At 41.9% G+C, this 26,543-nt stretch overlaps 1 protein-coding gene across 3 annotated transcripts in view; it reads left to right on the top strand.

Annotated features, from left to right (window-relative positions):
* The window catches only part of lsamp (limbic system associated membrane protein), a 1,014,422-nt gene that overhangs the window by 917,312 nt on the left and 70,567 nt on the right, over positions 1-26,543 (top strand). The gene's annotated exons all lie outside the window — the stretch shown is intronic.

Genomic DNA, 26,543 nt, shown 5'->3' on the forward strand with positions numbered 1-26,543 from the left:
GGTTCCGCAGATATTTGCATTGATGTGATTGGGTAAGACGCAGCCTCTTGTATTAGCATATAACCACGCGATTGGCTTAGACGGGGCACTAGTGGAGGTGGGCAAGGCGTCGAGAGAGAGCGAAATAGATGTTGCTGAGTTAGAGAGGCCGCTGCGCATGGTTGATTTTTGAAGCTGTCTAAAAATAATTGAACTATTATAAAATGCGATGTTGTGCGGTCCGTATTGACACCTCTCTGGGTCCGGACCAGGACCGCGGTCCACCATTGGAAGGAATTTGACTTATCCAGCTAAATGTGACCCCGAAATGAACTCTGGGAAATCATCAAGGACTCCAATCATGCTGGATTCAGGTTTCTGTGTTTCATGCACCTTTATGAAAAATGGTCAAATACTAGGATAAACTGCTGCTCTATCCGCACGCCACAGGCTATCGCTGTGGCACTCTCAATGCATTTCAAATTTCAGTCCGACAGCACTTGTCCTTGGTTTTTTATTGAGGAGAGGCACTTCTCCGTGTTGTTTCAATAATATTGAACAATGGCCATTCAAACCCTCTTTCGAGCCCATTTGTACAGTGAGACAATAATAAGTGGCATGTTTGTATGTATTTTGAATGTAATAGCTAACTGACTACACTCAATCATATAGAACAACATAGCAACACTCAAGTCTAAGGGCGTAGGAATGCAGTCTAATTTCCTTACAAGCCACAGCTATGTCATATCGGCCCACTGAAAACTGTCCAAACAGTCATCTCATCTTTCATTTGCATTTTGCAAAAATGTCTAATCTAACAATCTCGTCTCTTCTGTCTTTTCTCTTTTCATGTTCTTGGCCTTTCGCCTTGTGTCCATCCGTGGTCATGTGACTCCACCCACCTCTGATTTAACCAATCACAGGTAAGGAAGAAACCCCATTCAGCTATCACACAGTCAAGTTGCATGTGTTGATGAACATTTACACTAGATACATCGCAAGGCTTATTTTCACTGTATTTATACACAGTGGTTTAATTTCATGCTAATGAGTCCTAAACTATCATCACACCGCTAGATTTCCTATTGGGAGATGTAAGTGTCCTCAAAGCCACAGATTACAGACCAAGCTAATTTCACTGATGAAAGTATAATTATAGCTTCCAACTGTCCAAAATTCCACATGGTTGATATCTACTGTAAATTGAGACCAGGGGAGATTTGAAAGCTCTGCGAACAGTTTTACGGTACGTGTCAAACTATTCCAATGTGCTGCTTTGAAGTGCACGTGATCGACAAAACTATTGAAATGACCTTACTAACCCAAACATAGTTTTGAGAGTTGTGGAACTTTTTGCACAAACTTGCTATTGTAATTTCCTCTTGCTTGTCTTTGCAAGCAGGATGAAGCTTCACTGAACCATAAGGTATTCCCGTTAGCAACCGTATTGGATCTGACCAGCACCTGGGGCCGTATGTATCAAGCTTCTAGGAGTAGGAGTGTTGATTTAGGATCCGTTTTGCCTATTAGATTATAATTAATAAGATTACACAAATAGGAGGGACCTGATCTTACTCTGAGAACCTTGATATAGCCCCTGGCTCTTAGCCATCGTGTCCAAGGATTGAATTAGCACTAGTCTGCACAGTGAAAATTTACCATGATTATCATCATGATTTGCATATTACTTACAGACATATTTTTTCCGTCTCGTGGTCAACCTTGTAGGCATTTGCATCAGAGAACTTATGAGAAAATGACTTCTTATTCCCATGGCTGTAAAACAATAACCAATTGATTGTGTGTCCTCTTCTTTCTATCAAATCAATGCATTTTAATTTGCATCAGGAGAACAGTACTATATCTATTTTAATAGGAAGCCGTGATTTTTGTGAATTACCATAGGACTACTTTAGCAGCTCCCGCTTCAATTACTGACTAAGATACATATCTTATCAAAGAGAAATTCATATGTTTTCAAAATTGCGACAATATAGTATGCACTCTCTTCACTTGAACGTTAGAGCAAAATGTACATTTCCGCCTAAGTAGACATAGCCAATCATGAGATGGCCATAAACAATAACTGGTAATGCTGCATAGTTTTAAAACGGTCTGGAACTCACCTCTCTGGTAAAGAAAAATAGTTATACATTGCTGAGGTGTACTCACTTTTGAGGGCACAAGCTCAAGTACATAGGACAAATATTATGAAACGATTACATTATTATTTTCCTATTTAACAAAAGTGGGGCCGTAGGGCTTGAAATGACTGAAATGCTTTCAAAATATAATAACAATCAAATAATAAATGACTTACTATAAGATTTCACCTTTCTTACAACTGTAAAATAAATATGATCATACTTAGTGACTGTACAATATTGGGACCATTTCATATAACTGACGACGGATACTTTTTCTTTTCTCTGTGTTGTTCAGACACCCACTGAACAACACAGAGACACCATTCAAATGTGTGCAGACTTGTTACAGCTTCCGCCTCAAGCGCAACGTGATTTCGTCCATCTGTGACCAAGAGAAAGGGGTTTTGTTTCAATTATACGCTATGAATTGTTGCATCCGTTAGACTGTCCCATTTCATATGATCTATTGCAAGCTCAGCTACGAGGTCCACAGGCACAGGAAATTGTTCCTTTGTCTGGATAGGCCAGAAAATGTGATGTCACTCCCTATGCAAATAGCCGATATCTTGTGTCGGTGAACCCCACAGCTGCACTTTCAATAGTGATTATTAATCAGAACAACTAGCGCTTTTAGGGAGTGTTAGCAATTGATGTTGGTCCGTTCACAGAGTGCACTGTACTTAGAAATATTGGTTGGAACCAGTCCAGAACCGCTCAAATGCCCCTATTATCCCCCCCACAATTTAAATCACAGTGCAGTTATCACAAAACATATAATTTTCCATGTTATAGCATAACTAGACGATAGCCTACAAAGGCCTGGGGAAAGTTGTGTAATTTAAATAAAACGAGAGAGGAAGAGGTGAACTTTAGGCTACTTTGGTGAATTTGCGAGGGATATGAGACATATGCACATCACGATTCTATTTTCCTGCCCCCTCCTCTCACCCCGCCTGGTTTGTATTCATTACGCTGATTATGTCTGAAACGGTACCAACATTTGTCCAATAGAAACTCTTGTTTCTGTTACAAAATATTTAGTTTTGAAACTGTTTGGAATAATGATTACACCCCTGCTCTTTCTCTTTGCTAATGATGCAAGTGTGTGTTCAGTCTTCAGTCTGTTGTGTATAGAGTATCCTTGCCTATTCATTGATGATATGCCCTGCTTTACTGAAATTGCGAGACATTGCAAGGCAAGAAATGGCAAGATACAGCATTCCATTGAGAGATACAGCTTTTGATTGCCATTAAAAAGGCCTAGCACACGGCTCTGACTCTGTCTGCCTGGTTGCTGAGATGCCTATACTGTGCCCCTCCCCTCTCTTTTCATCCTTGGCTAGCCCGCTATGAAAGATGTTTGTGTTCTTGGAAGTACGGCAACTAATCAGTCTCCTCAATTCCAAAAATACTGAATCGTATAAATCTTGACACTCAGAAATGGGAGATGACACCGGGAGACGAAATACAAGGAGTCGAGGAATCAATTATGTCGACTCTCCACCACCACATCATTGTCGTTAACAGTTGGAAAAATGGCAGAGAAAGTCAAGTGACAGCAGGAAATTCCGGTATTTCAATACTTTGAGAAGTTAAATGAGAAGGAAATGCAAACTGCGAGGTGGAATTAAGGAACAGTAATGGTAGTACGGGTACGATGCTTAACCATCTGAAAGGGATGCACCGTGAGACCTAAACCATTGCTGCATTGTGAAATTGTATTCATTTTTGTTAAAGTTTTAACGGGAAACCAAGAAAAGAAAATGGCCAATTTAAACATAAAGAATGTGTTTCTATTTGTCACATCCCTACTCGTAACTCTTTGCATGTATTCAGTTATTCAAATGCAACTTGTTATGTGGAATATTAGCTCGTAAATTATACATGTGGCACTTCACCTTGCTTAGATTTACTGCATGTTTTGCCTTAATATTTTTGAAGGTCTTTTTTTTTCAATTTGTTTTTTCACCTTTATTTAACCAGGTAGGCTAGTTGAGGTAGTTTGATGGGCTATTTACAGATGGGCTATGTACAGGTGCAGTGATCTGTGAGCTGCTCTGACAGCTGGTGCTTAAAGTTAGTGAGAGAGATATGAGTCTCCAGCTTCAGTGGATTTTCTAGTTCGTTCCAGTCATTGGCAACAGAGAACTGGAAGGAAAGGCGGCCAAATGAGGAATTGGCTTTGGGGGTGACCAGTGAAATATACCTGCTGGTGCGTGTGCTATGGGTGGGTGCTGCTATGGTGACCAGTGAGCTGAGACAAGGCAGGGCTTTACCTAGCAAAGACTTATAGATGACCTGGAGCCAGTGGGTTTGGCGACGAATATGAAGTGAGGGCCAGCCAACGAGAGCATACAGGTCGCAGTGGTGGGTGGTATATGGAGCTTTGGTGACAAAACGGATGGCACTGTGATAGACTGCATCCAATTTAGTAGAGTAGAGGGTTGGAGGTTATTTTGTAAATGACATCGCCGAAGTCAAGGATCGGTAGGATAGTCAGTTTTACGAGGGTATGTTTGGCAGCATGAGTGAAGGATGCTTTGTTGCAAAATAGGAAGCCGATTCTAGATTGAATTTTGGATTGGAGATGCTTAATGTGAGTCTGGAAGGAGAGTTTACAGTCTAACCAGACACCTAGGTATTTGTAGTTGTCCATATATTCGGAACCGTCCAGAGTAGTGATGCTGGATGGGCGGGCAGGTATATGCAGCGATCGGTTGAAGAGCATGCATTTAGTTTTACTTACATTTAAGAGCAGTTGGAGGCCACGGAAGGAGAGTTGTATGGCATTGAAGCTCGTCTGGAGGGTTGTTAACACAGTGTCCAAAGAAGGGCCAGAAGTATACAAAATGGTGTCGTCTGCGTAGAGGTGGATCAGAGAATCACCAGCAGCAAGAGCGACATCATTGATGTATACAGAGAAGAGAGTTGGCCCGAGAATTGAACCCTGTGGCACCCCCATAGAGACTGCCAGAGGTCTGGACAACAGACCCTTCGATTTGACACACTGAACTCTGTCTGAGAAGTAGTTGGTGAACCAGGCGAGGCAGTCATTTGAGAAACCAAGGCTGTTGAGTCTCCCGATAAGAATGTGGTGATTGACAGAGTCGAAAGCCTTGGCCAGGTCGATGAATGCAGTTGCAAATCATCATTGCTTCTTCTAGTGGTCTACCACTGTGCTCTCAGCGTTATTTGCTGTTATTATTAATGGCCAAATACTACGGTATATTTACAGTGCATTTAATTTCTTTGCCCCCCGCCTCTGTTGAGCCCTTGCATGCTCCCTGTGTGCTCCGGTCCCAATGTATGAGTGTGTTCTGGGGAAAATGGATACGCCATGCTGGATGGGGAGGATGCTCTGCTCATTTAGATAAGGGAGCTGCTTAAGCGGGACATGAAAAGGTTATACGGCGGGACCAGTGTATCAAACTCCCCGGCTGCTTTAGGACACTCACCCATGGATTTAATGGTATTTCGGGGAGACTTTTGTGGGAAACTGGGAGTAATCCTATTTGTAAACATCACAGGTATATACTGTAGCTTGAACGGCAGTCAGCTGAAGCGAGAAAAAAAGTATTGGTTTATGTGAAGAACACACAGCCCTCAGGGTCTCTGTGATATCGCCTCACCTGGTCAGAGTAGAAACCATATTGCTTTACATTGCCTTCATTCAAACTGCACCCGGGAAAGGTCAGGAAGATTTCAACACAAAATATAAGTGACTCTCTATCCCTAAACCTAAGTCAACTGCTAACATTCCATCTACCTTTTAAAGTGCACTGTTCTCACTTTCTAATAAGGTAGTCCAAAAAAATTAAATCCACCCCATCATTCTACATACAGTACATATAGCAAAACTACAATCATATCTGCTATATAAACACCGGATGAAATGAAGAAAAGAGTCACTAGGATTTACCGTGGAGTGGTATCATACACCAAAGAATTAACTGGCCGTGTCAAGAAACTAACAAAGACAAGATATCTGTTTGCATCTCCTGTAGTGACAGAGGAAGCTACGGTTGGGTCAGAAATGATTGACACCCTTGATAAAGATGGAGCAAAAATGACTATATAAAATAAAGAATTAAAATTTCTGAGCTACACTGTATATTGCATATTCTTTAACAAGTAATCTTTTTTTTCTCTCAAAGGTAAGGGTCAAAATGACTGACACCACTGTTTTCAGTAGTTTTCAATTCCTCATCTGGAAGTATATTGGCACTGGGCCTTTTTCTAAAATGTTTTATGAAGTTGGAGAACACATTGGGAATGATCTTAGACCAATCCTCCATATGGAATCTTTCCAGAACCTTGATATCCTTTGTCTGCGCTTATGGACTGCCCTCTTCAATTCAAACTGCAGGTTTTCAATGGAGTTCAAGTCTGGAGAGTGAGGTGGCCATTACGAAATGTTGATTTTGTGGTCAATGAACCATTTCTTTGTGGATTTTGATCTAAGCTTGGGGTTATTGTCTTGCTGGAAGATCCACTTGCAGCCAAGTTTCAACCCCCTGGCAGAGGCAACCAGGTTTTTGGCTAAAATGTCTTGGTTCTGGGTAACATTCATGATGCCGTTGGCCTTAGCAAGTGCACCAGTGGAAGCAAAATAGCCCCATTACATCGAAGATAAACCACCATATGTTACACTATCTCTCTCTCTCTCTCGCTCTCTCTCTCGCTCTCTCCCTCACCCTCCACTCATTTGGCTCATACAGTGCATTAGGAAATGATTCAGACCCCTTGAATTTTTCCACATTTTGTGGAGCATAGTGGTGCCAGCATCATGCTGTGGGGACTGGGAGACTAGTCAGGATTGAGGGAAAGATGAACGGAGCAAAGTACAGAGAAAGATCCTTGATGAAAGCCTGCTCCAGAGCGCTCAGGACCTCAGACTCGGTCAAAGGTTTACCTTCAAACAGGATGACAACCTTAAGCACACAGCCAAAACAATGCAGGAGTGGCATTGGGTCTCTGAATGTCCTTGAGATGCCCAACCAGAGCCCGGACTTGAACCCGATCGAACATCTCCGAAAAGACCTGAAAATAACTGTGCATAGACGCTCCCCATCCAACCTGACAGAGCTTGAGAGGATCTTCAGAGAATAATGGGAGGACCTCCCCAAATATAGGTGTTCAAATCTTGTAGCATCATACCCAATAAGACCCAAGGCTGTAATCGCTGCCAAAGGTGCTTCAACAAAGTACTAGTAAAGGGTCTGAATACTTATGTGTCATAATTACATTTTTTATGGGGTATATTTTCGCCACTATGGGGTGTAGATTGATGAGGATTTATATATATACAGTATTTTTTATCCATTTTAGAATAAAGCTGTAACGTAACAAATTGTGGAAAAGGTCAAGAGTCTGAATACTTTCTTAATGCACTGTACACCCCTGTAATTCTCCTGATGTCTCATCTAAAAGTTACTCCTTCTTTCTCTATCTCTCTCTCTGCATCTTTCTTTCCCTCGTTAGCTGCTTTCTTGTTTACTCCTTTGTTTCTCTCTCTCTCTCTCTCTCTCTCTCTCACTCTCTCTCTCTCTCTCCCCCTCACTCTCTCTCTCCCCCTCACTCTCTCTCTCCCCCTCACTCGCTCTCTCTCGCCCCCTCACACTCTCTCTCGCCCCCTCACTCTCTCTCTCTCTCGCCCCCTCACTCTCTCTCTCTCTCGCCCCCTCACTCTCTCTCTCTCGCCCCCTCACTCTCTCTCTCTCTCGCCCCCTCACTCTCTCTCTCTCTCGCCCCCTCACTCTCTCTCTCTCGCCACCTCACTCTCTCTCTCTCGCCACCTCACTCTCTCTTACTTCACTTCCTTCTCTCTCACACACAAGCCTGGCTTTCTCTTTCTTTCCCGAAGTGGATCAGGTGTCTTGGCTGACTATGTGAACCCTCTTTATGCTATGACCAAGTCTTACTCATTACTCCCATTAATGATCAATCAATTTTTTTTTAAAATGAAGGTATATCAAGGGATTTTCATTGCAATTGTGGGCCTGAATGCTTGGCCTCTCCAGAGGAACAGATATAATAAGCAAGAAACATATCGGGGGCCTCCCGGGTGGCGCAGTGGTTAAGGGCGCTGTACTGCAGCGCCAGCTGTGCCATCAGAGACTCTGGGTTTGCGTAACCGGCCGCGACCGGGAGGTCCATGGGGCGACGCACAATTGGCCTAGCGTTGTCCGGGTTAGGGAGGGCTTGGTCGGTAGGGATGTCCTTGTCTCATCGCGCACCAGCGACTCCTGTGGCGGGCCGGGCGCAGTGCGCGCTAGCCAAGGTTGCCAGGTACACGGTGTTTCCTCCGGCACATTGGTGCGGCTGGCTTTCGGGTTGGATTCGCGCTGTGTTAAGAAGCAGTGCGGCTAGGTTGGGTTGTGTATCGGAGGACGCATGACTTTCAACCTTCGTCTCTCCCAAGCCCGTACGGGAGTTGTAGCGATGAGACAAGATAGTAGGCTACTACAACAATTGGATACCATGAAATTGGGGAGAAAAAGGGGGTAAAAAAAATAAATAAAAAATAAATAAGAAACATATCGGAGGCACTTACAGACTTAACCAAAGATGCTTTTGAAGGAGCAGCTATATTCTTACTTATTAATTTGACTTTATGAACGAAAATGTATTGTGCTGTGAAAATGACTGGAGATTAGAACTGATTAAAGAGGGAAATCAGTTAACATAAACTTCATCCAGTTCAACATTCCTCCTAATTAAAACCAGTCATCTGGAGCACAGCCTCATTTCTCCTAAGCTCTTGTGGGTTTCTTTCTGCTTTTCCTTATGCCTTAAACTTGCATATCAATATGATATGTAAACTACTTTCATGGAGGACAGATGGAATTCATTATTTTTTGGAAGTCTTCTGATGAGACTACATAAAAGTTGCTTCATGCCAATTATTTACGACGGGGAGACGTGGTAATGGCACGTTTTTCTCCGGGAGAAAAGAGATGGAGGAACAGAAGTCTCTGTGGGTCACTTAGAAACCTGTTGTCATCTTCATAGCGTTTCCATTTTCATTTAATGTTTAATGACAAAGAAAAAAGTGGTTTAAAAGTTTTAAATAGCCTTCCTGATTGAATCTCTGTGTTTGAGTTAAGCTAGTAAAGAACAGGACAGTATAGATGTGCAAAGTGAAATCAGGATTATTTTTTTTAAAATAGCTGCTCTACATCTAAATGTAAGAACCAATAACTAATTTTATTCCTAGCATCCCCTAGAGGACACATTTATAGTGTACTAACATGACTGATTTAGTGTAGTTGTTATTCCTGGATCTACAGACCATTAATTATTGGTTGAATATTATCATATAGACCTACTATATCTTGTGGAAGAAGATGCCTACATTTTACATCTCTCTTTCCTGGTCGAAATGCTGAGGAAGCCTACATGAATAATGCATAAGTTAAAAGTAGGGTGGAGAGGTGAGAAGGGTCTGAACCTGTGTACAGATATGATGGTGAACCGAATGCATCACTATTTTTCCCCTTAAGATACCCTCAGTCATTCCACTACATTCAGGAACAGACAATTGTGAAACCTTTGAGGCAGACACAAGGTGCCGAATGCTCTTATCACCAGCAGCTCCTAAGAGAAATGTACAGTGAAGGACTTGGTGTGAAGTATCCACGCAATAAAAGTGGGTTAGTACTTCCGTCACCATTCAGGTGTCAAGGCTCCGTGCCAATCCCTGTTGACGGATGTGTTGATGTTCCAAGGAGAGGTGACAATTACCTTGACAAAGGATGGTCAAGCGCAAAGTAATGCCCCATATTTTTCACAGTAGGTAATAGAAGGGGAAAATGTAGACAAAAAGGCGTTAAGCTGGAGTAGTGTCTGGATTCAAGCAATATATACACTAAGTCCACGAAAAGGTTTCGCACTCCTAAAATTCATTTTAGAAAATAGATACTTACATTTTGCTCCTCCCTGACTGGCAGAGTGACTATAAGTTGACTGGTTGGCAATTCAAAAAGATTGTCCTCCCCTGCAGGGGACTTGCTGACCAAACATGTTTCGAGTTGATAGATGTCAACAATTCCTCACTATTGGTTCTTAATGGCATGTATTTTTTTTGGGGGGGGGGTGAACAGTTGGCAATAGACCAGGGTTTTCGGTTCCTGACACAGTAATGCTTCATATTCATAGCTTATAAGGTTGTTAGAGGTAAGAATGGCAATGCAGCAGTTTTCTACCAATGCCTAGGGCTGTGATGGTCATGACATTTTGTCAGCCGGTTATTGTCAATCAAATCGCTGACGGTCTCACGGTTAATTAAGAAACACATTTAGCATCTCCTGACTTCCACACATAGCCTACAAGCTACTGATGCAGACCTTTGGAACATCTACATTTTAAAAAGTCCATGTAATATAGCCTACACCTTCACAATACATCCATGATTTATTTTAGACAGGTCTAAAGAAACATGATTTGAAAATGTAGTTTATTTCAGAAGAACAGAATAGCATTCTCTGAGTTGTCCTTATGTTAGGCCCTGGTCTGGTTATGTCATATGCCTGTGGGCTACACTAGTTAATTCCATGGCATTATTTTATAGTATGAAGAATACAATTGAACATAGCTGAATAAAATAAAAAGGATATATTCTCCAAACAATTTGAGGGAGTGTGGATATGGTCTTGATCTTTTACCAAATAGGGCTATCTTCTGTATACCACCCCTACCTTGTCACAAAACAACTGATTGGCTCAAACGCTTTAAGAAGGAAAAAATTCCACAAATTAACTTTTAACAAATCAAATCAAATGTATTTATATAGCCCTTCGTACATCAGCTGATATCTCAAAGTGCTGTACAGAAACCCAGCCTAAAACCCCAAACAGCAAGCAATGCAGGTGTAGAAGCACGGTGGCTAGGAAAAACTCCCTAGAAAGGCCAAAACCTAGGAAGAAACCTAGAGAGGAACCAGGCTATGTGGGGTGGCCAATCCTCTTCTGGCTGTGCCGGGTGGAGATTATAACAGAACATGGCCAAGATGTTCAAATGTTCATAAATGCCAACCCAGACAGAAAGATCACATCAGTGACTCAACCCACTCAAGTGACGCCCCCCTCCCAGGGACGGTATGAAAGAGCCCCAGTAAGCCAGTGACTCAGCCCCTGTAATAGGGTTAGAGGCAGAGAATCCCAGTGGAAAGAGGGGAACCGGCCAGGCAGAGACAGCAAGGGCGGTTCGTTGCTCCAGAGCCTTTCCGTTCAACTTCCCACTCCTGGGCCAGACTACACTCAATCATATGACCCACTGAAGAGATGAGTCTTCAGTAAAGACTTAAAGGTTGAGACCGAGTTTGCGTCTCTTACATGGGTAGGCAGACCATTCCATAAAAATGGAGCTCTATAGGAGAAAGCCCTGCCTCCAGCTGTTTGCTTAGACATTCTAGGGACAATTAGGAGGCCTGCGTCTTGTGACCGTAGCGTACGGGTAGGTATGTACGGCAGGACCAAATCAGAGAGATAGGTAGGAGCAAGCCCATGTAATGTTTTGTAGGTTAGCAGTAAAACCTTGAAATCATCCCTTGCCTTGACAGGAGGCCAGTGTAGGGAGGCTAGCACTGGAGTAATATGATCAAATTTTTTGGTTCTAGTCAGGATTCTAGCAGCCGTATTTAACACTAACTGAAGTTTATTTAGTGCTTTATCCGGGTAGCCGGAAAGTAGAGCATTGCAGTAGTCTAACCTAGAAGTGACAAAAGCATGGATTAATTTTTCTGCATCATTTTTGGACAGAAAGTTTCTGATTTTTGCAATGTTACGTAGATGGAAAAAAGCTGTCCTTGAAATGGTCTTGATTTGTTCTTCAAAAGAGATCAGGGTCCAGAGTAACGCCGAGGTCCTTCAGTTTTATTTGAGACGACTGTACAACCATTAAGATTAATTGTCAGATTCAACAGAAGATCTCTTTGTTTCTTGGGACCTAGAACAAGCATCTCTGTTTTGTCCGAGTTTAAAAGTAGAACGTTTTCAGCCATCCACTTCCTTATGTCTGAAACACATGCTTCTAGCGAGGGCAATTTTAGGGCTTCACCATGTTTCATTGAAATGTACAGCTGTGTGTCATCCGCATAGCAGTGAAAGTTAAAAACCTCTTCAGTCTACCCCCTACTTTTTCGAACATTCTGTTAAAAATCGCGCAACATTTCAGCGTCCTGCTACTCATGCCAGGAATATAGTATATGCATATGATTAGTATGTGTGGATAGAAAACACTGAAGTTTCTAAAACTGGTTAAATAATGTCTGTGACTATAACAGAACGTGAACAGCAAGCGAAATCCCAAGAAAAACCTGGTCACAAAAACCACAGAAAAGCATTAATCCGCCAGTCTCTGAATTGTTTATTGCAAGCAAAAATATATAGCAGGGAGCTTGCAGTTCCTACAACTTCCACACGATGTCGCCAAAAACGTCATTTTCATTGACAAAAATCCTTTGTGTAATGACAAATAGATCCTTCATTTCGTCCAGCATACAGCAATCGATTTTGGAAGAGAGACAAAGGACATCGTTTTCTTGAGTAGCTGCTATTGAATACAGATCGCCCAGTGATCAATTTGATCGCTTATTAACGTTTACAAATACCTAAAGTTGGGTTACAAAAGTAGGTTGAAGTGTTTTGTCAAAGAATATAGGCAACTTATATATAATTTTTAAAAATGACGTTGCGTGTTGGAAGGGAGCTTTTTTCCTGAACCAGACAGGCTATACAAATGGATATTTGGGCATACATGGACGGATTTAATCGGGAAAAAGACCCAATTGTGATGTTTATGGAACATATAGGAGTGCGAACAAAGAATATCATCAAAGGTAATGAATGTTTTATATTTTATTTGTGCGTTTTGTGTAGCGCCGACTACGCTAATTCTTTTGTTTACGTCCCCTTCAGGTATATTGGGGTGTTGCATGCTATCAGATAATAGCTTCTCATGCTTTCGCCGAAAAGCATTTTAAAAATCTGACTTGTTGGCTAGATTCACAACGAGTGTAGCTTTAATTCAATACCCTGCATGTGTGTTTTAATGAACGTTTGAGTTTTAACGAGTACATTTAGCATTTAGCATAGCGCATTTGCATTTCCAGGTGTCTAGATGAGACATCTGCGTCTCAGGTAGGAGCAAGAAGTTAACATTATGTTTTCGAATGACATCCCCAAGAGGTAAAATATATAGTGAAAACAATAGTGGTCCTAAAACGGAACCTTGAGGAACACCGAAATTTACAGTCGATTTGTCAGAGGACAAACCATTCACAGAGACAAACTGATATCTTTCCGACAGATAAGATCTAACCCAGGCCAGAACTTGTCCGTGTAGACCAATTTGGGTTTCCAATCTCTCCAAAAGAATGTGGTGATCGATGGTATCAAAAGCAGCACTAAGGTCTAGGTTGCACAGCCTCGGTCTGATGCCATTAAAAGGTCATTTACCACCTTCACAAGTGCAGTCTCAGTGCTATGATGGGGTCTAAAACCAGACTGAAGCATTTCATATACATTGTTTGTCTTCAGGAAGGCAGTGAGTTGCTGCGCAACAGCCTTTTCTAAAATTTTTGAGAGGAATGGAAGATTCGATATAGGCTGATAGTTTTTCATATTTTCTGGGTCAATGTTTGGCTTTTTTAAGAGAGGCTTTATTGCTGCCACTTTTAGTGAGTTTGGTACACATCCGGTGGATAGAGAGCCGTTTATTATGTTCAACATAGGAGGGCCAAGCACAGGAAGCAGCTCTTTCAGTAGTTTAGTTGGAATAGAGTCCAGTATGCAGCTTGAAGGTTTAGAGGCCATGATTATTTTCATTATTGTGTCAAGAGATATAGTACTAAAACACTTGAGCGTCTCTCTTGATCCTAGGCCCTGGCAGAGTTGTGCAGACTCAGGACAACTGAGCTTTGAAGGAATACGCAGATTTAATGAGGAGTCCGTAATTTGCTTTCTAATAATCATAATCTTTTCCTCAAAGAAGTTCATGAATTTATCACTGCTGAAGTGAAAGCCATCCTCTCTTGGGGAATGCTGCTTTTTAGTTAGCTTTGCGACAGTATCAAAAGGAATTTCGGATTGTTCTTATTTTCCTCAATTAAGTTAGAAAAATAGGATGATCGAGCAGCAGTAAGGGCTCTTCGGTACTGCACGGTACTGTCTTTCCAAGCTAGTCGGAAGACTTCCAGTTTGGTGTGGCGCCATTTCCGTTCCAATTTTCTGGAAGCTTGCTTCAGAGCTCGGGTATTTTCTGTGTACCAGGGAGCTAGTTTCTTATGAGAAATGTTTTTAGTTTTTAGGGGTGCAACTGCATCTAGGGTATTGCGCAAGGTTAAATTGAGTTCCTCAATTAGGTGGTTAACTGATTTTTGTCCTCTGGCGTCCTTGGGTAGACAGAGGGAATCTGGAAGGACATCAAGGAATCTTTGTGTTGTCTGTGAATTTATAGCATGACTTTTGATGTTCCTTGGTTGGGGTCTGAACAGATTATTTGTTGCAATTGCAAACGTAATAAAATGGTGTTCCGATAGTCCAGGATTATGAGGAAAAACATTAAGATCCACAACATTTATTCCATGGGACAAATTAGGTCCAGAGTATGACTGTGACAGTGAGTGGGTTCAGAGACATGTTGGACAAAACCCACTGAGTTGATGATGGCTCCGGAAGCCTTTTTGAGTGGGTCTGTGGACTTTTCCATGTGAATATTAAAGTCACCAAAGATTAGAATATTATCTGCTATGACTACAAGGTCCGATAGGAATTCAGCGAACTCAATGAGGAACGCTGTATATGGCCCAGGAGGCCTGTAAACAGTAGCTATAAAAAGTGATTGAGTAGGCTGCATAGATTTCATGACTAGAAGCTCAAAAGACGAAAACATCATTTTTTTTTGTAAATTGAAATTTGCTATTGTAAATGTTAGCAACACCTCCGCCTTTGGGGGATGCACGGGGGACATGGTCACTAGTGTAGCCAGGAGGTGAGGCCTCATTTAACACAGTAAATTCATTGGGCTTAAGCCATGTTTCAGTCAGGCCAATCACATCAAGATTATGATCAGTGATTAGTTAATTGACTATAATTGCCTTTGAAGTAAGGGATCTAACATTAAGTAGCCCTATTTTGAGATGTGAGGTATCATGATCTCTTTCAATAATGACAGGAATGGAGGAGGTCTTTATCCTAGTGAGATTGCTAAGGCGAACACCGCCATGTTTAGTTTTTCCCAACCTAGGTCGAGGCACAGACACGGTCTCAATGGGGATAGCTAAGCTGACTACACTGACTGTGCTAGTGGCAGACTCCACTATGCTGGCAGGCTGCCTGGCCTGCACCCTATTTCATTGTGGAGCTAGAGGAGTTAGAGCCCTGTCTATGTTGGTAGATAAGATGAGAGCACCCCTCCAGCTAGGATGGAGTCCGTCACTCCTCAACAGGTCAGGCTTGGTCCTGTTTGTGGGACAAGGCATATCTGTTAATTAAAATGCATTCCTGGTGACTACCTCATGAAGCTGGTGGAGAGAATGCCAAGAGTGTGCAAAGCTGTCATCAAGGCAAAGGGTGGCTACTTTGAAGAATCTAAGATACAAAATATATTTTGATTTGTTTAACACTTTTTTGCTTACTATATGATTCCATATGTGGTATTTAATAGTATTGATGTCTTTACTATTATTATACAATTTTGAAAATAGTAATAATTAAGAAAACCCTTTGAATGAGTAGGTGTGTGCAAACTTTTGACTGGTACTGCATGTGTGAAATGTGTTTTCCTTTAGAATGGACCATTATCATGTACCTGTCTCGAAACAGGGGCAAGGGGGGAAAAAACATGTCATCTATGCACTTAAATAGCGAATTTAGGACGCTTTACCATGGTTACTTTTCATGCCAGACAGGCTGTACTCCAGTTGAAAAGAGAAGCAATGTGCTTACTATTATGAAAATTGAGAAATAAATATAGTAGGCCTAACCTATAGAAGCTGATGGAATCCTCCTCTTTTTAATAGATGCCATCACTCTGTTTTTTCACGCAAATGCGTAGCCAAAAGAAATATTGTGCAACATGAGCTAATGGGCTCTCATTAAGTGTTTGATTAGATTTTAGAACGCATTTGCATTGACGTCAAAGTGATTAGAGGGACAATAGAGTGCTGAGTACCGGGCAGTTAGCACGTTTGGTAGGCTACTAATGACCATTAGCAGCATAAGAGCTTGGAGAAGCTTAAATGCCATGACTAAATGATCACTTGGAATTTGACTGGCGTCATGACTCGTGACCGCCGTGGTGGTGGGCCCTACCTATGCCCCATGTTGTTAGCTATGCACACAGTAAGATATTACAATGTTGAGTGACCTTCAAAATGATCCATTTGAACCATGTTATCTAGCAAAGTCATTCCATTTGTAACGTTTCAGCCTCCAATAATATATTCTGTACTGTGTTTGTCATAGTAGAAAGTGTTTAATTGAGAGTAAGTAAATAGCTAAACTTGACATTAGCCCCTGCTGTAACTAGCGGCCTGTGAAATGGACTGTATTTCACGGCATTTCCACTAAACGACGTGAAGCAAGTAACATTGGGCCTTTTTCACTGAATCATAAACATTGAAATTTCATAATTTCTCCCTGACACTTAAATTCTTTCATGGCTCAACAACTTTGATCATGAAGAAGCCAGATCAGGTGTGGTGTTGCCACGAGCCAACAGGAAACCTTTTTTGTGCCTGGCTTGGTGTTTCAAGCTTTCCAATGATGGGACTAAATGTGACAGAAATCAAACTCTTGCGGATAAGTAGCTCCAATGAATAACACTAGGCTCTGCTTTGTGCCGTGCATAACTAAAAGCTCATTAAGGAAGTAGACTGGAGACAGATGGAACTCCAGTTTGTCTGCTTTGGCTTATAATGAGGTTGTACTACAGGGGAGCTTATCTGCAGATTTCTCCCGAACTTCAGGCTTTTGGGGGCGTCACTCAGCAGGCTGGAGCAGGGGTTTTTGTTCCTGCTGGTGTTAAATGATTTGGGGGTTTTAAATTCTGGAAAAAAATAAAGGCTTATCCATATTTTGTCTGCTTACCTGCATTTGGCAATGAACAGCAAGCTAATTAAACAGAATCCGCCTTGCGTTGAGAGCGGAGAGTGTGCACTTACAAATCCATTGTTCGAAGGAAAAATACCTTATTGTCAGATAGCAATATAAATTGCCAGAGTCTGCCGTGTTTCCATAGCAACAAACCAATTTCACTATTCATAGCGAAGAATAATGTTGTGGATGTGTTGTTCATGTCAGGTCTTATCATATTTTCCTCAATGGCTTTCATAAATTTCATAAATCCCCATAGCGAGCAGAATTTTTATGAATAGTCCCCCAAAAAATGTTGCACCATAATAACAAAATGCTGAAATTTTGAACTGTTTTACCACAGCTTCCTGGCTGTACTCCTTTCCATATTTTACCAATCTGTTTCTCGTCAGTGTCCTTTGAACAGGAACACATTGTTACAATGAACGTCTCATTGCCACCCATGTCATTTTACTGGTGTTAATGTGAGGGGTTCATTTATGAAGACATCTCTTGATGCATGTGCTAGATGACTTGATCACTCAGAAATAATCATTTTAAAATGGAATCAATATTTCGTCTTGATTAAAATGAGTGGCCTACCATCTGCAAATAATGCTGGTAAACTGACCTGGAAGGCTGAGAATGTGGATGAATCCATCTGCACTCTGTTAAGACAAGAAAATAAGAAATGAATCCGGTCTGTTAGTCTCTCTACAAACAGTTGTCATGACTGTCCTGTGAGGATCAGAATGAGTCAGATCAGCAATGGCTGACAGTAACCAGACTTTCTCTCCCCCACAGGAGAGGGAATTAGGGAACTGGTGTGGGGGTTTTGACAGCTCACACCCTGTCGTAAATTTAAGTAGAAGAAGATTCTCTTTTCCCCTCCAGTATTGGCAAAAGGAATATGCTTTGTTAACACGGTCAAATGTGAATACTGGAACCATACAAACTAACATAAGGTGGTCAGTGGGGAGCTATAGAAAATGTATGTCATATTGGTTTTTATTTTGTGATGTCATTAAAAATTGTATGGATGAAATACTGTAACTTGGAAAGTATATTCCTTTATCTCTCAAGATAGCATCCAATATGTTATGCAAATATTATGATAAATTATGAATGGATTTTTGTTAAGATAGTAATGTGATTTTAGGAGGTTATAATTTAATATATTTCCTATAAACTATGCATAAGTAAGTAGTCACGCCCCAAGTGAGGTCAGAGAGCGTGTCAGTCTGACGGAATCGTCCTTTTTGGCCAGAGTGCATAAAATGCCTTGGTAACAAAATTAACATTTAACCAGGAAACGTGAGTCGGGAGCTACATGTTTGAAATGGTTTGAACTTTGAACCTCTACACGAGGTGAAAAAATAAACTCACATTCCTTTAGACCAGAGAGATGGCAAGCTGCCGTTCATGTCCATCGTGTTCCAAATCCTGAATACCAACATGAGGGGGAAACAAACTCCCCTCTCAGACAATCACTGAGACAGCTGTCTTGAATCAGATACTGTATCTAGAAAAGTGAATCAAAGTGAGACTATCCTCCTACGCTCATCGCCAGTGGGAACCGTCGACACGACTGGCTAGCTGAGTGAACAACAGTAGAAGACGGGAAAGGGGAGACCCCTTTCGGACAATCACAGCTTGCCACTGAAAGACTAACAACCTTCCTAAGGAGGGCTGGTTCCAACCAAACAAATGCACTCACGTAAATACATTCATGATTTCTTATTCCAAAATGGGCGGCGGTTCGTGTGAAAACTATATGATTACTGCGAGAATAGTTCTGAAATGTATCGACCATAAGTGTCTTTCTTGCTCTCTCTCTCTCCCTCTCCATGTTGTTGTGTAGAAAGCCACCATATTGTAGAAGTCCGCTAGGGACCTTTGTCTCATGTATTAATTGTGTGTGTTATCCTGTTATTATTAAGTTAGCTAATAAATAAATAATTAAACCAATTGGTGTAGTACTGAATCATGAGTAAGGCTGGGGTTGTTGCAGATGCATGAGGTTACGACTGTTCAGAGTGATGATATGGTAAGGGGTTATGATTATTATGTTGACTGTTTTATGGATGTGATAGGTAAAGACCTTTATAGAGTTTAATTCGGGAGATGGTAACTCTTTAAACAAACTCTTCCGTGGTGCCCCAAATTCCTAATGAGTTAATTGTTACATGATTAATTTAATTGGGTAACAGTTAAACATAGTTAGTGGATTTAATAAATAATAGTCACCAGAATAATGAAAGTAAAGTAACAACACTGTCATCTTACCATATGTGAGAATCTCTAACTAAAGGATGAGGGTTGAAAATGTTTTGAAGATATTGAACTTGATTGACAGTGAACCTTACACTTCACACACTCTTCTAGCAGGCATTTCACAGATGTTCGTATGGCCTAGCTTGGTCGCCAGCATGTTTGGCATTACAACAAACCCGACAGAACTTGGCTAAAGCACAAACATACAGTGCCTTGCGAAAGTATTTGGCCCCCTTGAACTTTGCGACCTTTTGCCACATTTCAGGCTTCAAACATAAAGATATAAAACTGTATTTTTTTGTGAAGAATCAACAACAAGTGGGACACAATCATGAAGTGGAACGACATTTATTGGATATTTCAAACTTTTTTAACAAATCAAAAACTGAAAAATTGGGCGTGCAAAATTATTCAGCCCCTTTACTTTCAGTGCAGCAAACTCTCTCCAGAAGTTCAGTGAGGATCTCTGAATGATCCAATGTTGACCTAAATGACTAATGATGATAAATACAATCCACCTGTGTGTAATCAAGTCTCCGTATAAATGCACCTGCACTGTGATAGTCTCAGAGGTCCGTTAAAAGCGCAGAGAGCATCATGAAGAACAAGGAACACACCAGGCAGGTCCGAGATACTGTTGTGAAGAAGTTTAAAGCCGGATTTGGATACAAAAAGATTTCCCAAGCTTTAAACATCCCAAGGAGCACTGTGCAAGCGATAATATTGAAATGGAAGGAGTATCAGACCACTGCAAATCTACCAAGACCTGGCCGTCCCTCTAAACTTTCAGCTCATACAAGGAGAAGACTGATCAGAGATGCAGCCAAGAGGCCCATGATCACTGGATGAACTGCAGAGATCTACAGCTGAGGTGGGAGACTCTGTCCAAAGGACAACAATCAGTCGAATATTGCACAAATCTGGCCTTTATGGAAGAGTGGCAAGAAGAAAGCCATTTCTTAAAGATATCCATAAAAAGTGTCGTTTAAAGTTTGCCACAAGCCACCTGGGAGACACACAGAAGGTGCTCTGGTCAGATGAAACCAAAATTGAACTTTTTGGCAACAATGCAAAACATTATGTTTGGCGTAAAAGCAACACAGCTCATCACACTGAACACACCATCCCCACTGTCAAACATGGTGGTGGCAGCATCATGGTTTGGGCCTGCTTTTCTTCAGCAGGGACAGGGAAGATGGTTAAAATTGATGGGAAGATGGATGGAGCCAAATACAGGACCATTCTGGAAGAAAACCTGATGGAGTCTGCAAAAGACCTGAGACTGGGACAGAGATTTGTCTTCCACCAAGACAATGATCCAAAACATAAAGCAAAATCTAAAATGGAATGGTTCAAAAATAAACATATCCAGGTGTTAGAATGGCCAAGTCAAAGTCCAGACCTGAATCCAATCGAGAATCTGTGGAAAGAACGGAAAACTGCTGTTCACAAATGCTCTCCATCCAACCTCACTGAGCTCGAGCTGTTTTGCAAGGAGGAATGGGAAAAAATGTCAGTCTCTCGATGTGCAAAACTGATAGAGACATACCCCAAGCGACTTACAGCTGTAATCGCAGCAAAAGGTGGCGCTACAAAGTATTAACTTAAGGGGGCTGAATAATTTTGCACGCCCAATTTTTCAGTTTTTGATTTGTTAAAAAAGTTTGAAATATCCAATAAATGTCATGATTGTGTCCCACTTGTTGTTGATTCTTCACAAAAAAATACAGTTTTATATCTTTATGTTTGTAGCCTGAAATGTGGCAAAAGGTCGCAAAGTTCAAGGGGGCCGAATACTTTCGCAAGGCACTGTATGTGTGAGAACAGGCTACATATGTACACATGTCTTTTCCTAGAAACTTTCTACTTCCTTTCCAATAGATGGCACCTTCGATACATATGAACTGAGTAGCACTGATCCAGTTCCAGGAAACCCAAGGACTTAACACTTCGGTCACTTAATTTGTGTGTTTTAAATGGTCAGGAGGTTGACTGTTAAGAGTGCAGCATGTCCTCGTAAATGCAGCAGGGCAATTTTCCTGTCTGTCAGGGAGCCACCAGACAACCAGCTAGCTCTAGGTAATTATCTGCTGTCTTTCTGCCCGGAGTTGCAGATAATCACGCTCTGGGAACTGCTGGTACACTGTGGTAATGTTTCCACACACACACACATGCGCACAGACACACATAGACACACACACACAGACATGTAAGCACACACAGGCACACACACATAAGTACACATGCATACACCACTGATACTCTCCCCACGTCCACACTTCCACTCAGGTCCTCAGTGTTGACTGTTGCTGTCAGATTGACATGCGGCACACGTGAACAGGGCTGGTCAGTCCGTGACTGTACAGAGTTGCAAAGAAACACAGAGTACAGAGAATGACATTGTATGCATTACATTTACCATCTCAAACCATGAAATGAGTTTAGAAATGTGCTGTTTGTTAGTGAAGGGAGGAGAGTGGCATGATGTTGTTTCTGTAGATTGGAAGGATATGAATGGGGAGTTTGCTGCTGAGGCATGTTTAACATTCTCGCTGCATTTTGACTCCTGAGAGGTGCATTTCAATAGAATGGGTAACTTCACACCCTGATGCAGTGAGTAGGCTAGTACAGTTGAAGTCGGATGTTTACATACACTTAGGTTGGAGTCATTAAAACTCGTTTTTCAACCACTCCACACATTTCTTGTTAACAAACTATAGTTTTGGCAAGTCAGTTAGGACATCTACTTTGTGCTTGACACTTGTCATTTTTCCAACAATTGTTTACCGACAGATTATTTCACTTATAATTCACTGTATCACAATTCAAATGGGTCAGAAGTTTACATACACTAAGTTGACTGTGCCTTTAAACAGCTTGGAAAATTCCAGAAAATGATGTCATGACTTTAGAAGCTTCTGAAAGTCTAATTGACATAATTTGAGTCAATTGGAGGTGTACCTGTGGATGTAAATCAAGGCATACCTTCAAACCCAGTGCCTCTTTGCTTGACATCATGGGAAAATCAAAATAAATCAGTCAAGACCTCAGTCAAAAAATAGTACGCAGGTATCAACAACATGGGACCACGCAGCCATCATACCGCTGAGGAAGGAGATGCGTTCTGTCTCCTAGAGATGAACTTACTTTGGTGCGAAAGGTGCAAATCAATCCCAGAACAACAGAAAGGACCTTGTGAAGATGCTGGAGGAAACAGGTACAAAAGTATCTATATTCACAGTAAAACCAGTCCTCTATCGACATAACATGAAAGGCCTCTCAACAAGGAAGAAGCCAGACTACAGTCTGCAACTGCACATTGGGACGAAGATCGTAGAAAAAGGGGGAGGCTTGCAAGTCGAAGAATACCATCCCAACCTTGAAGCACGGGGTGGCAGCATCAGTCTGAAGTTTACATACACCTTAGCCAAATACATTTAAACTCAGTTTTTCACAATTCCTGACATTTAATCCTAGTAAAAATTCCCCGTCTTACGTCAGTTAGGATCACCACTTTATTTTAAGAATGTGACATTTCAGAATAATAGTAGAGAGAATGATTTATTTCAGCATTTATTTCTTTCATCACATTCCCAGTGAGTTAGAAATTTACATACACTCAATTAGGATTTGGTAGCATTGCCTTTAAATTGTTTAACATGGTTCAAACGTTTCGGGTAGCCTTCCACAATAAATTGGGTGAATTTTGATCCATTCCTCCTGACAGAACTGGTGTAACTGAGTCAGGTATGTCGGATCCTTGCTCGCGCACACTTTATCAGTTCTGCCCACACATTTTCTATAGGATTGAGGTCAGGGCGTTGTGATGGCCACTCCAATATCTTGACTTTGTTGCCCTTAAGCCATTTTGCCACAACTTTGGAAGTATGCTTGGGGTCATTGTCTATTTGGAAGACCCATTTGCGACCAAGCTTTAACTTTCTGAATGATATCTTGAGATGTTGCTTCAATATGAATTAAATACATCCACAGGTACACCTCCAATTGACTCAAATTATGTCAATTAGCCTATCAGAGTCTTCTAAAGCCATGACATAATTTATTGGAATTTTCCGAGCTGTTTAAAGGCACAGTCAACTTAGTGTATGTAAACTTCTGACCCACTGGAATTGTGATACAGTGAATTCTGTAAACAATTGTTTGAAAAATGACTTGTGTCATGCACAAAGTAGATGATGTAACCTAATTGCCAAAACTATAGTTTGTTAACAAGAAATTTGTGGAGTGGTTGAAAAACAAGTTTTAATGACTCCAACCTAAGTGTATGTAAACTTCTGACTTCAACTGTATATCACCTTCTGTCAAAGAGCACTTTGCAAGTTGTATTGTATTGTTGGGAGAGTGTGGCATCAAAGCATTCATTATGAAACATTGTGCCGGAACTTGGGGGAGAATTGGAAAGCTATACAATTGGAGTTAAAGCCATTTTAGTAACTTGCAGTTGTAGGTTAATACTCCATGCAAACATACATGTGCACACACACACACACACACACACACACACACACACATTAAAAATCAAATCAAATGTATTTGTCACATACAAATGGTTAGCAGATGTTAATGCGAGTGTAGCGAAATGCTTGTGCTTCTAGTTCCGACAATGCAGTAATAACCAACGAGTAATCTAACCTAACAATTCTAAAACTACTACCTTATACACACAAGTGTAAAGGGATAAAGAATATGTACATAAAGATATATGAATGAGTGATGGTACAGAACGGCATAGGCAAGATGCAGTAGATGGTATCGAGTACAGTATATACATATGAGATGAGTAATGTAGGGTATGTAAACAAAGTGGCATAGTTTAAAGTGGCTAGTGATACATGTATTACATAAAGATGCAGTAGATGATATAGAGTACAGTATATACATATGAGATGAATAATGTAGGGTATGTAAACATTATATTAAGTAGCAGTGTTTAAAGTGCCTAGTGATATATTTTACATTAATTTCTATCAATTCCCATTATTAAAGTGGCTGGAGTTGATTCAGTGTGTTGGTAGCAGCCACTCAATGTTAGTGGTGGCTGTTTAACAGTCTGATGGCCTTGAGATAGAAGCTGTTTTTCAGTCTCTCGGTCCCTGCTTTGATGCACCTGTACTGACCTTGCCTTCTGGATGATAGCGGGGTGATCAGGCAGGGGCTCGGGTGGTTGTTGTCCTTGATGATCTTTATGGCCTTCCTGTGACATCGGGTGGTGTAGGTGTCCTGGAGGTCAGGTAGTTTGCCCCCGGTGATGCGTTGTGCAGACCTCACTACCCTCTGGAGAGCCTTGCGGTTGTGGGCGGAGCAGTTGCCGTACCAGGCGGTGATACAGCCCAACAGGATGCTCTCGATTGTGCATCTGTAGATGTTTGTGAGTGCTTTTGGTGACAAGCTGAATTTCTTCAGCCTCCTGAGGTTGAAGAGGCACTGCTGCGCCTTCTTCACGATGCTGTCTGTGTGGGTGGACCAATTCAGTTTGTCTGTGATGTGTAACCCGAGGAACTTAAAACTTACTACCCTCTCCACTACTGTCCCATCGATGTGGATAGGGGGGTGCTCCCTCTGCTGTTTCCTGAAGTCCACAATCATCTCCTTCGTTTTGTTGACGTTGAGTATGAGGTTATTTTCCTGACACCACACTCCGAGGGCCCTCACCTGCTCCCTGTAGGCCATCTCGTCGTTGTTGGTAATCAAGCCTACCACTGTAGTGTCGTCCACAAACTTGATGATTGAGTTGGAGGCGTGCATGGCCACGCAGGGAGTACAGGAGAGGGCTCAGAACGCACCCTTGTGGGGCCCCAGTGTTGAGGATCAGCGGGGTGGAGATGTTGTTAACTACCCTCACCACCTGGGGGCGGCTCGTCAGGAAGTCCAGTACCCAGTTGCACAGGGCGGGGTCGAGACCCAGGGTCTCGAGCTTGATGACGAGTTTGGAGGGTACTATGGTGTTAAATGCTGAGCTGTAGTCGATGAACTGCATTCTCACATAGGTATTCCTCTTGTCCAGATGGGTTAGGGGAGTGTGCAGTGTGGTTGAGATTGAGATTGCATCGTCTATGGACCTATTTGGGCGGTAAGCAAATTGGAGTGGGTCTAGGATGTCAGGTAGGTTGGAGGTGATATGGTCCTTGACTAGTCTCTCACTTCCGCCATCATGAAGTGCTTTGAGTGCTACTAGTCGTTTAGCTCAGTTACCTTCGCTTTCTTGGGAACAGGAACAATGGTGGCCCTCTTGAAGCATGTGGGAACAGCAGACTGGGATAAGGATTGATTGAATATGTCCGTAAACACACCAGTCAGCTGGTCTGCGCATGCTCTGAGGGCGCGGCTGGGGATGCCGTCTGGGCCTGCAGCCTTGCGAGGGTTAACACGTTTAAATGTTTTACTCACGTCGGCTGCAGTGAAGGAGAGTCTGCATGTTTTGGTTGCGGGCCGTGTCAGTGGCACTGTAATGTCCTCAAAGCAGGCAAAACATTTATTTAGTCTGCCTGGGAGCAAGACATCCTGGTCCGTGACGTTTTTATTTTGTAATCCGTGATTGACTGTAGACCCTGCCACATACCTCTTGTGTCTGAGCCGTTGAATTGCGACTCTACTTTGTCTCTATACTGACGCTTAGCTTGTTTGATTGCCTTGCGGAAGGAATAGCTACACTGTTTGTATTCGCTCATGTTTCCGGTCACCTTGCCCTGGTTAAAAGCAGTGGTCCGCGCTTTCAGTTTCACGCGAATGTTGCCATCAATCCACGGTTTTTGGTGTGGGATTGTTTTAATCGTTGCTATGGGAACGACATCATCAACGCACTTTCTAATGAACTCGCTCACCGAATCAGCGTATTCGTCAATGTTGTTGTTGGACGCAGTGCGGAACATATCCCAGTCCACGTGATGGAAGCAGTCTTGGAGCGTGGAATCGGATTGGTCGGACCAGCGTTGAACAGACCTGAGCGCGGGAGCTTCTTGTTTTAGCTTCTGTCTGTAGGCAGGGAGCAACAAAATGGAGTCGTGGTCAGCTTTTCCGAAAGGAGGGCATGGGAGGGCCTTATATGTGT

The sequence above is a fragment of the Oncorhynchus mykiss genome, chromosome 24 (assembly GCF_057628025.1).
Source record: "Oncorhynchus mykiss isolate SJ-2025 chromosome 24, ASM5762802v1, whole genome shotgun sequence".
NCBI lineage: Eukaryota > Metazoa > Chordata > Actinopteri > Salmoniformes > Salmonidae > Oncorhynchus > Oncorhynchus mykiss.